At 41.0% G+C, this 13,891-nt stretch overlaps 1 protein-coding gene across 1 annotated transcript in view; it reads left to right on the top strand.

Moving 5' to 3' along the window:
• The window catches only part of CNKSR3 (CNKSR family member 3), a 61,615-nt gene that overhangs the window by 14,003 nt on the left and 33,721 nt on the right, over positions 1–13,891 (top strand). The window lies entirely within an intron of this gene.

Raw genomic sequence — 13,891 nt, 5'->3', positions numbered from 1 at the left:
TGTGATTAATACTACATGTCATTGAATTCTGTGCTCATAGTTGCTTCTGTTTTATTCCTTTGGAAGAGCACTTATGCTGTTGTGAGGAAGTTGTTAGTAACAGTAAACCAGATGGGCTGAGGCTTGGTGATGGAATGTATGGGCTGATGGAAGTCCAGTGCTGCATAGAGTGGACTGAGGTTTTGATTTTTTTCCTCTGAGGAAAATGGGTTCATTGTTTTTTGAGTTGTTGCTTTGCCAGGGAGTTTTGTTATGCAGTTGTCTCAAGTCTTCCCTTGCTGGAAGATTTGGCTTGCAGATGGAGAGTGGCCTGGCCTGTCTTCTCTGTCCCAAACCCTCCTGAGCCCAGATAGTTACCCTTCTAGGAAGAGGGTGTGAACTCCTACTGTCAGCTCTGGTCTGCAAGTAAGTACATGTTTTTTGTTTCTGTGGTTCTCATTCCAGGATCAGTGTGTGTTTGTGAGAGGAGGGAACAGAAGTTGAAATGCAATAGCTGCAGACCAAGAGCTTGGCAATAGTTTTATATCCATTAGAACTCAAAATGGGGGTAAAAGATGTCTCTTTTACTTGATGTGAGCAGGATATGGTGTCTAGAGAGAATAACTCTGGGATACGAAGACTTTGATGTTTCTCTGTTTACAATATGCCCATAATGCTAGGTATTGTGAGTTCTGGAAATCTGAAATAAACAGTAAGATAGCCATATAAAAAAAACACAAAAACAAACCAACAAAACTTTGCTTGCTATAGTTGAAGCAGTGTGACTGTTAGAAGGTCATTAAATGTTCTCTACTGGGTGAATTTCTCATATGGAAACTTTCAATAGTAATTTCTCCTCATCCATCTTCTTATGGCTGCATCTGCCTTTATTCCCAGTATTTAACTGTTATGTGATCTTCTTTTCCAGGTAGTATTTTGTCATGTTAGCCTTACTTGGGTAGGCCCAAGTAGGAGCAGTCTCACTCTCGTGGTTGGTTTATAACAGTTTTGGAGTTTTTCCTCAGTAAATAAGTGGCTTACAGAAGTAACAAAGACCAACAGGTGTTTTGATGTATTATATTAGTCTTTAGGTGGGAAGCCCTGTCTTCTGCTTACTGTTAGCCAGCAAAAAACCCCAGTGCCTGGTAGCCTCTGTGGTGACAATCTGAGAGTAAGTTGGTCAGCAAAAAGCTATGAAGTAGTTACTTGTGCAGAGGGTACTGCTGGAGTTGGTGGGTTTTATGGAAGTTCTGGGAGCGAGCACGTAAGGATATGTCACTCAGTAGCAGCCTTAGTTTGGGGATGTGAAGCCAAGCCTGCGTAAAGAGAGAATATCTGTATGAGACACTGTTTCTTTGCTACTGTTTCTGTAACTTCTGGAAAAAATGCCTCTAATTTAGAAAACAGACTCTCCTCTCCCTCTCCTCACCACTTCCCCCTCTGCTCTCCACACTCTGTAAGGCCTAATGATTAACTTGGGTGTAAATAAGGCCATTGCTATGCCTGTGTGTGAAGAACAAAGATGAACAGGGATCAGATGGGCTTCCATAACTCACCATCTTAAAAGTATGTTGTTGTGTAGCTTAGCAAAGAGGAACACTGTCAGGCATTGAAGTGGATGAGCCTTCTTGCATGTTCTGTCTACGCTTACGAAACATTACACCAAAATACTACTACTGAATTTGTTTCCAAATCCATCTTTGGGCACAGTGAGAAATTCCTCAAGATTTGGAATTGTGAAAATTTGACCACTACCTGGAGAGTGCTACACAATGCCAACTGTGCAGCAGATAACATGTGGAAGTCCAAGCTGTATTAATCTCCTCAGTATTGAAGGAAGGCACTGTAGTATGTGAGATGAGGAATGTGCTTCTTACAAGATGGATCAGCCACTGGGATTATAACAGACCTTTTCTCCATGCGTGGTTTGTCAATTTTGAGGAGGTATCTGCCTGGTTTTGCCTCTTGTAAGGGTTGCCTTTCTCTACCAGTTTCTGTCCTTTCAGCTGTTCAGTTTGTGCTTAACAGAGACAAATTTTGGTAAAAGACTGATTATAGATTAATTTGTTTTATATGAGAGCCACTCCTAAAGAAAAAAAGTTGACACATGAATTTTGAACACTTAGGCAGTAAATGCACTTGTTTTGAGTATTTTGTATCTCAGGAAGTGGTGAGAGCTATGCCATGCAGAAGGGACTCAACTTGTTCTTAAGTCAAGTACTCATAGCGCAGAAACACCTGCACCTATGTCTCATCTTCTCTGCTTCTCTACCACCAACATTCCCTCCCCCTGCTCCAGCAAGTACTTAGGAGGGGCAAAGAGGATTGTCAGTTTTACCTGGTATGACCCTATATTAGTGTGCTAGTTGTTAATTCTCATCCCACACTATTATTTCTCACTGTCCTCCGTGTTTTATGACGTTCACTATCCAACATTCCATCAGTCACTGAAGTGTCTTATATTCCTTAAGTCCATGGTGCCAAAAACAGCCCTGCAGCATCTCCCTGGTTCCTCCTGTATGGCACCTGCATAGTATATTCCCCAAAACCTGTTGCTCGTATGCAGTCATTTGCTGCCAGGCTGTGCACTAGTGTCTAGTACAGAAGTACCCCAACCTGCTATTTGTAGTGTTTCTTTGATGTGCTTGCACGCCTCCCAGAAGGCAGAGCACCCCGTTGGGCCCCTCATCACCTCTCATTTGGCTCTCCGTCACCACTTATGCATAGGATCTGGAAAGTTTTCTGGGAAGGAGGTGCTATTATGATGCAGGTAAGAAACAAGAGGATCCAGGGATGCTGGAGAGAGCAGTGGACTAGATGGTGGAAAGAATAAGGCAAAGAGATGGACTTTGGGCATACAGTATGATTTACAGACTATGATTCTGTGATTTCCACAGCTTTTAGAGTTTTGTCTCTGGACTTTAAGTGAATGTTGTCAATTAAACTGTAACATGTATCTCACTAGAGCAGTAAAATGAAATCTAATTGTTTCTGTTTAAAAAAAATCTGGTTCCTGTAATCTTGTGAATTTACAGCATTGAGACTACTTTAGGTTCAGTTTAGCTTTAGCTGTTATACTTCCATAAGTAGTGAAGTGGTTTAAAGGCTTGTTTGCAGTAAAGGTTCTCCTGTAAAAAATGTGTGTCAGAATAATGTTGTAAAAGAGAAACCACCTGACAAAGTAAGTATGTGTGTGTGAACTGGAAAATTCTGAGCAATCTGTTTCTCTGTGGTTACACTGATTTAGTGAAAACATGTATCTGTTAGTAGCAGAAATAAGATTGATTTGGGGCTTCTCTTTGGAGTGTGAGGAACTACACCTGCATAAGTTGGGTCCATAGCTGGTCCAGTGAGGGGGTGTGTCTCAAAAGAAACAAATCAGGTCTCGGACAGATTTGCTCTGCTGGACAAGGTTATGCTGCCACTTACTGCTGTTTATCCCCTATTCCCTTGCAACTTTCTGACCTTATCCTCTGCAGATTGCATCCTTCTGCATCATCTGCTGATGCACAGCTCATTGTACTAGCTGAAGCTGCTGCTATTGAAACATGCTATTGCAGTAGTTGAGGCATAGACATCTGTGCAGCTTACCTTTTCCTATCAAGATGCTGGTGTTAAGTGGCTGGGACAAATTTGGCTCTGGTGGTGAGAGGAAGCTTCACCTCAGGTTTGGGTAAAAGTTATCTTGAGGAGGAAATGCGATTGGTGCCTACTTCAGTCCAGCCAAAAGCCTGTTGTGCCTAGGCAAAGCTGTTGTTTGCATCAGTGGTATGAATAATTATTTTTTGTATGAGAGAGAAACCCAGAATGAACAATTATTTTTCTTATGAGAAAGTCAGATCTGCCTTGGCTACAGAAACCACTAATTCCTGTTTGAGTATAGTTTCAAATGTACTGTCTAGCATGTCTTAAAGTGCATTTAGCATGAAGAAAAGACATTTGGAGTGAGAAAAAGAACATTGCAATCATCTGTTTTTCTCTGCTTTTTACTTTTGGTTTTACTACTTGCTTTTGTTTCCTTCTGGTGAAAGACTCAGTGGTTCTTTGAGCTGACGTACCTTGTAAAACAACTTTTGGGCATCCAAGAGGAGTGAGATTTTCAAGTCCAGGGTGGAAAAGAATCCCCATGTTTAAAATGTCCTCATTTTCTTTGTCAGTTTTGATGATGCTACACATTCATTAATCTTGACATATGAGCGTAGAACTGTTCCACGCTCATTGCTTGAATGGAATTGATGAAGCCACTCAATGCTAGTATAATTAAGTAGCTCCTATTGCTGCCCTGTTTAGGCAACACCTTTTAATTAGTAGTGGACAACAGTTGCAAGCAACAACAACAAATATCTAGGGTATGTGGAGGAGCTGGCACTGTTTCTAGATACAACAGGATTTAAAAGGTCTATTTCACCACAACCGTTTAGTCATCTTTTTTGCCTCTCCTAATGTGTGTGTGTGTGATTTAGAGTCACAACAAGTATTCTTTCACTGTGCTAAAAAGTCCGTATTTGCTGACACTGTCAGTCAGGTCTTCACTGGCAAAATGGTTTTATTAGAGTGTGACAGGCAGGCTGGAGCATCTCTCCTATGAGGACAGGCTGAAATAGTTGGGGCTGTTCAGTTTGGAGAAGAGGAGGCTCCGAGGTGACCTTATTGTGGCCTTCCAGTATCCAAAGGGAGCCTAAAGAAAAGCTGGGGAGGGACTTTTTAGGATATCAGGTGGTGACAGGACAGTGGGGAACGGAGCAAAGGTAGAAGTGGGCAGATTAAGACTGGATGTGAGGAGGAAGTTCTTCACTATGAGAATGGTGAAAGACCCTGGAATGGGTTGCCCAGGGAGGTGGTTGAAGCCCCATCCCTGGAAGTGTTTAAGGGCAGGCTGGATGAGGCTGTGGCCAGGCTGATCTAGGGTAGGGTGTCCCTGCCCATGACAGGGATGTTGGAACTAGATGATCCTTGTGGTCCCTTCTAACCTTGACTATTTATTCTCTTAGGGTATGAATTAGTTCAAGAGTAGGCCTTTTTAGTAACAAGTAAATGAAAAATTTCCTGCCATTGCAGTAGTCTTAGTACAGGAGACAGTGCTGGATGAAGATTTTTTTTTTGGGGGGGTGATAAATTGGTGGCTAGGTGTAGTAGCAAAATCTTGAGTGAAGATGAACAGCAAGATCTGGGTTGTATTTGCTGGAAGTGCTTTTGTGTCAGTGGGGAGCCATTGTAAACCCATTTAATTACAGCTATATTAAATGAAACCTACAGACAAAAAGGCACAACATTGCATGTATAAATACATTGAGCAAAGAGATGTGTCCTTGTTTCAGTTCAGAGTTTATAGTTGTTCTTAGGCGTTACTTGAGCAGTAAACATTGATCACATGAATGTAGCTCATTACGGCTGTGTTAGGCTGTCATTGTATTTTGGTTCATGTTGCTTTGCTCATGCTGCAGTACGCTCAGCAGATGAGTGTGAATTTCATCTTGCTTAGAAGTAGGATATAACTTTTAATGTGAAGTTTGGGAGAATGTTGTCAGCAGTGTCCCTGGAGACATTTGTGGTATTGGCTCGGAAGCTGTTTGGGCTTGTCTGCCCGGGGCAGGTATGTTCTTCACTTCGGTGTGTTTTGTATGCATTTGCTGAATGTTTGCCTTCATGGTGGTTTCTGTTGAAACGTAGAGTGCCAGGTCTCTCTGCAGAGGACATATGGATATGCTCTGCTTCCATCTCATTTACTTAGTTTGCCAAACAAAATCTATTGAAGCACAGAAAGATCATTTTTGCCAAATATAGCTGATCAGTGAGTAATGTAGTTGGTTCTTAACAGAGAAAACCAAAAGATGAGTGTTACATTGTGTGAGGCCACTTCATCACATGGAACTTAATCCTTGATCCAGATGGAGAATGTATGTTGAAGTCGTCAGGAAAAAAAAATAAGTGCATCAGATCAGTTTTCTTTGTTCTGTTCTTCTTTCTGTGGCCAGGAGTCCCCTTCTGGTGTTGGCTGGGATTAGCAAAAAGTTACATCTGAAATGATGCCAGCAAGATCTCACAGTGGCAGGTGTCTGAGGTCTTAATACAAGCTCTTGTTTGTGGTTCCTATTCTTCCTTGTTGGAAACCCGTTTTCCCAAGATGAGTATTTGGGGTGACACTGCAGAGTCTGGCTGCCTGGGGGCGAGTGGTGTGTCCTGAATGAGGGTGTGTCTCATCTCTTCTCTCTTCCTTCCAGGTGAGTCAAAATTTCAACCCTATTATCCAAATTATACTTAATGGACTAGTATTCAGAGGTGTTCTCTCAGGGAAGTGGGTGATGCTTGTTGGCAGCTAAGTCCTGCTGCATTATGGCTTAGTTTGTGCAGCTGTGGACAAATGTCCAGTCCAGCTCTGCTGGTAGAAAATGTGACTGCATATGTGTTCTGCCCCACCTGCCTTCAATGTGGTGGAAATGTAATACAGCAGCTTTTGAAATTGTGTTTTGTTTCCTGGTCCACTCCACTTTTTAAAGGCCAGTGGGAATGCCCTGTCAAACTGAAGAAGGCTTGAATTTTTACCTCACTGTGATTGTGGCATTGTGAGCTGTTTTTCAGTGGGGTGGTCTGTGACTTTATGGTTGAATCACTTTTATGAAGGGAGATCTTTCTGGTTAAACCTGTATGTCATACTGAGTCCTGCTGTTTGTGTGGTGTTTTGTTCCCCCCCGCTTTGTTAGAAATGTGATGTGCACATTCTCTTCCCTCATCCCATTTTATTTTTTTAATAAATTCCCTGGAAAAAAAAATAAAAAGAAGCTCAGCTTTGAGTTTCAGCTGAAATGCTTTCGGAATAAATTACCTTTATCTTGGTTTATTGTATACTGTCATTCAGTCTTGTTGTTTTTTTTTATTTCAATCCTGATGCAAGTTCATTCATTGTCAGCCGAAGATGCTGTTAATCAATTAATTCACTCTTGCAGTTTTTCATTTACTGTTGATATCTCAGACTGGATTACAACCCATAAAAGCAGCTGTGTGACTCATTGGTCTATTTTTTGGTATTACTGGGGTCCATTTTTGTTGTTTGTTCATTTTTAAACCAGTTTAGAAAAGCTTTGCTTGTATCTTTGGCTTAAATCACAGTTCAGTATTAGTGCTTAGCCTTTTGCTCCGCTACACTCCACCCCCATCACCCCTCCCCCATGTTTTCTGGTTCTCTGCATAGCGTTTTTGCATTTTGAGTAGAAACTTGTGTACTGTTACAGTAAATACTAACGCCAATAGTAGTTTTCACTAGTGAAGAGATATGAATTTTCTGTACATTTTGATGCTGTGTATGAGATGGCTGTGCAAGTCCTGTGCCACCTGGCTTAGAGTCCTCCTCTAAATGTCTAGCAAACACATGTTAAGGAGGCTTGTAGGAAAGATGATACATTCTGTATTTCCTTCTGTAGGCTTCCTCAAGCCTTCTTTTTCAGTTTGAGTTATTCAGAGTCACATGAGACTTCTGTGGCATTTTCTTTCATAAACCTATTTCTCATCCTCTCAACCTGTATAGATGTTGAACGTTCATTGCATACTGCTGTCTTTTATTGCTTGTTTGGACCTGTTACATGCTAGCTTCATCGTCTCTTCTTAGTTCCCATAATTGCAAGAGACTGTGTATAATTGCTGATCTTTCTGTTTTTCTGTGCCACTTCTGGCTTTATAAGTCATTGTTGTGTTCTTCTCCTTCCTGTAATCTTATGTGCAGACTCCACTGTTACCTTCTCCATGTGAAAATATTTTATGAGGGTAGCTTAGATGTTTTGAAGTTTTGCAAACCCAATTGGAGTACTTGAGAAGGTTCACCACATGTGTGGTCAAAAGATATTTTGACTCTTCCTTGACAAACTGCATGATTTACCTTGTGAACTGTTGAGACCTATAGTTGTCCTATAGGTGATAATCGAATATTGCAAGAATGGTCTTGGTCTGCAGCTTTATAGGGAGGGTTGTTAGAAAGTATCACACAGCAGAAGGCTTATCAGGCTGAGATTGCATCTATATTAAGCAACTAAAGGTTAAATGGTCTCCATGGCCCTTCTGGTCAGAATGGTTTACAACCCAAATTTATCCACCAACTCTTTTATTTGACGGCAAAGCTTCTAGTATTGCATTCAAAAGAAGCCAGGGGGTTTATGGATGGATTTGAATGGAATGAACAGATTTATTTTGAGGTAGTGTGGATGCATGTAGCAGTCTATTTTTCCAGGCTAAATATGTTAGCTGGAAATACTGAAAATAGGAACATGTTGCAAAATGCTTTCTGTGTAGCCATCCATCACAGGGGATTACAGAGGGGACAGTAAAGCACTCATTGTTAAATTTGAAGGCTTTGCCCTTTCCCTCTGTCCTGCTGTGACCTTTATGAGAGAGCTGCCTTTTGTATCCCTGCTGTCAGGCACAGGACAGCAGTTTATCTGATTCCATCCCTGTTTTGGGATGAGGTGGGGCGGGAGCAAAGACATGCAGACAAGAAACTTCTGTACCATTCTGGCTGTTGTAGGCAATGTCTGTCCTCAGCAAAGCTAGATCTAACACCTACTGAGACAACAGGCCGTGCCTACTTAGGTAGCATGCAGATGATTGAACAGACAGAAGAGTTACTTACAACTGACTACGTTGGAAAAACTTATTTTATAAAGAAGCTGGCTTATGCAGGAGATGTTTTGTGATGCTGATAATCAGCTCTTGCTCTTCAATGATCTTTTTGTGGTGATTTTTTCCTTATTTTTTAATTTTCTCAAATGATTGGTCCTTCAGATGGTGGCAGTGTTATGAATGGTTGTGGAACTGCTCAGATGAAATCACTGAATAAGGAAGTTTTTTTACCTTTGAGCACTAGACAGTAATTCAAAGACCTTTTGAAGGCTTTTATGTTTTTGTTGGCACACCAAGCTCCGGGCTCTCTCTTGGCCCTTGCAAGTGGCTCACACTAGCTGACACCTAAACTTTTGTTTTGAATACTGAAGGAAAGATATATGCTAGAACAGTCATGATACCTAGGAAACAATCAGGCTTGTGGGTTCTTACGTAGGCTGAAATTACTACTGAATTAAATTTCTGTCAACTGCTCTATATGTATGGCTTTTTAAAGGACCTTGAATGCCTTTCTTTAAGTCCTCCTTGGAGATTTTTTGCTGTAGTATTGCAGGAGAATGGCATTTGTGGTGTTAACAGTGGAACAACCTCCCCACTGTGTTCTTTAGTCAAGAAAACTGTGTGTGCGTTTTCTTCTTGAACTGTTTCAATTTGCTCCTTTTCACCCTGTACCTGTCCTACTGAGCTGCTTCAGCTTTTCACAGCTGTCTCACAGACCCTTTTTCTTTACTTTGATTTGCCTTCTCAGGTGCTGGTTCCCCCAGTTATGGAGTAGCTCTTTCCTCTTTCTGGTATTCCTTTGCTGCCTTGATTTCATACTGCTTTTTTTTTTCCTTTTAAAATTAGTTTCTTCCAGTCCTGAAAACAGATGGAGGAAACAAAGGAAGCTATCACAGTAACAGTTGTAATACTGTGTGAAATATAAATGGTATTATAATGACACATACCATGGGGTATATCAAAGATTCTCCGAGACTGATGAACTTACAAACCTTGGGAGGATGGGTTGCAGCTGGTGCGTGAAAGGAGTCTTTAGAGACTGAAAACAGCAACTGTGTAGAACCTGAAGGGAGACCAAAATGAGAGGCTTTCTTGGGTGGGGAGGTTAGGTACTTAAAATATTTGTATGTGTGTTCCTTAAGATGATGAGGCAAAAATAACTGCAGTCCTACCTACCAGCTATCCAAAGTCCAAGGGAGCCTTTCAGCTGGCTGAATTGAACCTTGGTGTTACCCATTTTTTGGTCACTTAGCAGAGAAGAAATGCATACAAGTTCATAATAAGTCTGCATACCCCTGAGAAAAGCGGTGCTATGAAACCAATTGTGTTCAAGTGGCTTGTGCTCCCCCCACTTCCTAATGTCAGGTTTGGCATTTTATGAGCTATCTTGAGAATCTCTTCAAGTTCCTGAACTAACAGAAAACGATCCTCATCACATTTCACCTCCCTCTTCTCACTCTTTTCTCGGTTCCTTGCCCTATTTATCTTGCCTTCCTTGCCCCTCCATTCCTCCTCCTCCAGACACGTTTGAGTATGTAGCCTCACAAGAGAAGAGGCTGAGGAGTGAGATAGTGGGAGGAAGAAGAGATAGCAAGTCAGCTTATTTTGGACCTGTGGCTGTAATATATGGGTTAACTGTGTCTATTGCTCCATGCTAGGTAAGTTGTTTGGTAGTGACAAACACAGAAGCCAAGTAAAAAGCATGAAACTACTTACAAACCACATGTCTCTAGTACTTTAGGAGTCAGGTCCATCATTGCTGAATGGCCAATATCTGTCAGTTCCCAAAATACAGTCATTTCTGAATAGTAAACTGATAGTTATGGCTTAGACCTAAGTCCCTCAAAGGGTGTTATCTAAAAAAAAAAAAAAAATCTTTATTCTTACTCAAAATAACTTTCTTAGTTTTGTAATCAGACTGAGATTGCTGTCAGTGCAAATCTGTAAATGGAAGACCTGTCCTAATGCCCTTTCATGACCAAAAGGTATTGAATTTGTCAGGGTGTTTTGCATAGTGCTAGCAAGTTATTTTAGACAAAAATACCTGAACATTTCTTAGTACCTATTGCACATCTCTACACCTGACAAAGTTGGTGGGCAAGGTTTAACACTGCAGTTAATTTTTTCACAATACAGGCACTAACCAGGCTAGTTTCTCTCTGTGTCTTGAGCTCTTCAGGAGATGAAAGATATATATATACCTTTTCTAATGTCAGAGTAACTGTGTGGGGTGGGGTTTTTTTTGGTTGTTGTTTTTGTTGTTTTTTTTAATAGGCAAAACTATTTTCTTGCTTGAACCTGCTGCTATTGCACTGATGGCAATGACATGCAAGAAAGCATCTTTCTGAGTAGTGTAGGTTGCTTTTTATAGTTTTATTTCATCTAAGTTTCTTGTACTATTCAGACTTTGCTAATGGGTGATACCAAGTGGGGGTTGGTCTCTTCTCCCAGGCAACCAGCAATAGAACAAGGGGACACAGTCTCAAGTTGTGCCAGGAGAAGTGTGATGGTTTGGGCTCTTACCCGCCCCCCCCCCCCACTTTTGGAATTGCGCCAGCTAACTCAGACGGCCTCTGGGAATATAAATGAAGCTATTTATTTTACAGCAGCAAATATACAAGCAGCTATTCACAATATACACAGTTATATACAGAAATATACAAAGGATAAACAATACAAAAGCACAACTCCCCTCCCAGAAACCTGAGTCCCCAGGAGGGGCTCTCAAACCACCCCAACACCTCCTCTTGCCCTCTCAACCTTACCCCAGTTCTCAGGAAGAAGAGAGGTGCAGCCAAGAGGTTAGGGAGCAAGGTTAGTGGGAGCAAGGTTAATGAGATGTGACCAGGTCTGAAGGGAAAGGCAGAAGTGAAGAACAAAATGGGGAATGTTTACTTCTTCTTCCCAGAGTTCTCAGCGTGACTGTGAGCAAAGGAGACACAATTGTTTTTCATTTCACTGCCCATTATCTAGTTCTTTTAGCAAAACATTCTAGCCTGCTTCAAACTAGCACAAGAAGTATAGGCTGGATGTTAGGAGGAAGTTGTTGTCAGAGAGAGTGATTGGCATTGGAATGGGCTGCCCAGGGTGGTGGTGGAGTCATCGTCCTTGGAGGTCTTCAGGAAAAGCCTGGATGAGGTACTTGGTGCCATGGTCTAGTTGACTGGATAGGGCTGGGTGCTAGGTTGGACTGGATAATCTTGGAGGTCTCTTCCAACCTGGTTGATTCTATGATTCTATATGAGGCTCTACAATTCACAGAGAAAATAGAGAAGTTTGATACAAGGTAAAAATGAGCAGTTTGCTTAGGTTATCAGTGGCATCTGAATGAGGACATAAACTTTCTTTAAGTGTTATTTATTTTATGGAACTGATCTATGAGCCCTTTTTCATCTCTTCTTGGAGAAACAATGATTTTTTTGGGTTTGCATATGAAATGTAAACATTTCATTGACATGATGGAAAATTAAACAACAGGCTGTAAATGTGGCTGTAATCTCAATTAAGATGTTTAAGCATTTTCCATATGTATCTTAGTAGAAGTAACAAGAACACTAATGTTATAACCCACTAGTGAGTGCTTGCCAGGCGTGTGTGGGTCTGTCTTCACTTCCTGCTTTGCATAGTTTTGGTCAGTTAGTCTGAAATAAATTTCTGAGTTATTTTTTTTTCTCTGACTGTTTTGAATTAACATTTGTGTGATTGTGTAATATTTTATATCATAGAGTGATTGTAGAAGGTATTGTTTTCAAGGACTGTTATTTAAAGATGCTGCTCACATCGTAATAGTCTTTCAAGAATGGGCAACCAAGGATAAAAAAATACCCAAACCAACAAACCCAAACCACCCCAAAAAGGCACAGGCAAGCTGAAAGCCACAGCTGTAGCTCTTGAAGAGAATACATGCATTTGTATTTTTCAGTCTCATGTTTTAGCACATAATGAGAGTCTAGAAAGTTGAATGAACACACAGCATAGTAGGCAAAAGCAGCACTGCATCAAAAAAATCTCGAGTAGTAAAAACTTACTTGCATGCTGAATGAAGTATTTTATTTTAGGTGGTTGTGTAATTTATGTTGTAAGTCCTGTTTCCATTGGTGAGGGATGGGAAAGAGTGGTCTGCAAGACAGCATTAAAAATTGGGAATGCCAAATATGTGCACCGTATGTTGGCCTCAGCTGAGAATTTGTTTTGAAAAAAGAAATTCCTCACCAATGAAGACCAGACCTTATTATTTTTCCTGGGAAAAGAGTTTTTATATAACCTAAGGGAGATTTTGGTGCCTGTGGGAAAGAGAACACTGGGCTCAATTTTCAAAATTTATGTGGCCTTGCCAAGACAGATGGGGAAGAAACAAGAGTGCAACCCAAACAACCATAGCCCTGGGAGACTGCTCATCTTGCATGCATGCTTTCCCATTCATAATTATACTTAAAAATCAAGCTGTGCACACCAGTATCTCTGCGTGTGGAGGAATCAAGCTTCTTCAGCCCAATTTTGATACACTGCAATAATTAAACTTGCCTGGGTCATGGAACTGTTAAGTGCCAGAGTGTTTCTCCTTATTAATTTCTGAGCAATTCTAAAAGCAGGCAATGTGTTAAGTAAACCTGTGCCACTGAGAGCTTATAATGTACAGTTCTGCTGTGACCAGACACTGCAAGACAGCAGTGACGACTTGTGCTGCCGTTATGAAGCGAATATGTTTCATGTGATTTCTAGAACTCCCCTTGTGACTTGTTGTGAATGTTTTCTTGGCAGCAGTGTGTGCTGGGTGTGCTTGTTTTCCAGGCTGCTACTGCAGCTCCATGAGTGAAACTGAGTGCTGGTCTTCTGACTCTTGTTTCCTTGTAGTTCAGGATGCTCTTTGTGTTTCTCATTTGCAGCGTTCAACATCCTGTCCATCTCAATGGCTTCCTTTTGAGCCAACTTGGTGGATAAACATCCTTTATACAGTTAAAGGTTCAATTTTTAAAACACTGAATGGTCAAACAATGCAGCTGTTGTGGATGCCTCACAGTAGATGTTGAATGTATAAGCTGAATTTTTGCCCATGTCAGCTCTTTTCAGTGCTTATGGTGTATTTCTGCGAGGCAGGATCTGTTCCTTTTGCTCTAGTGAACATGTTGCAGTGGAGCAGAGCATCAAGAGCACTTCACATCTAAACTAACATATCTGTCCAGATCGTTTAGAGGAGCTTTAAAAGAACAAAGTGGGCAGAATACACAAGAAAACAGGATTAACACATAAAGTTCATAAACAAAGTGAAAATCAGAAATCCTTTCTGTAATATCTGGGGAAAGAT

This window comes from Pogoniulus pusillus, chromosome 31, assembly GCF_015220805.1.
Source record: "Pogoniulus pusillus isolate bPogPus1 chromosome 31, bPogPus1.pri, whole genome shotgun sequence".
NCBI classification, from domain to species: domain Eukaryota; kingdom Metazoa; phylum Chordata; class Aves; order Piciformes; family Lybiidae; genus Pogoniulus; species Pogoniulus pusillus.
This window is presented reverse-complemented; position numbering and strand designations above follow the sequence as displayed.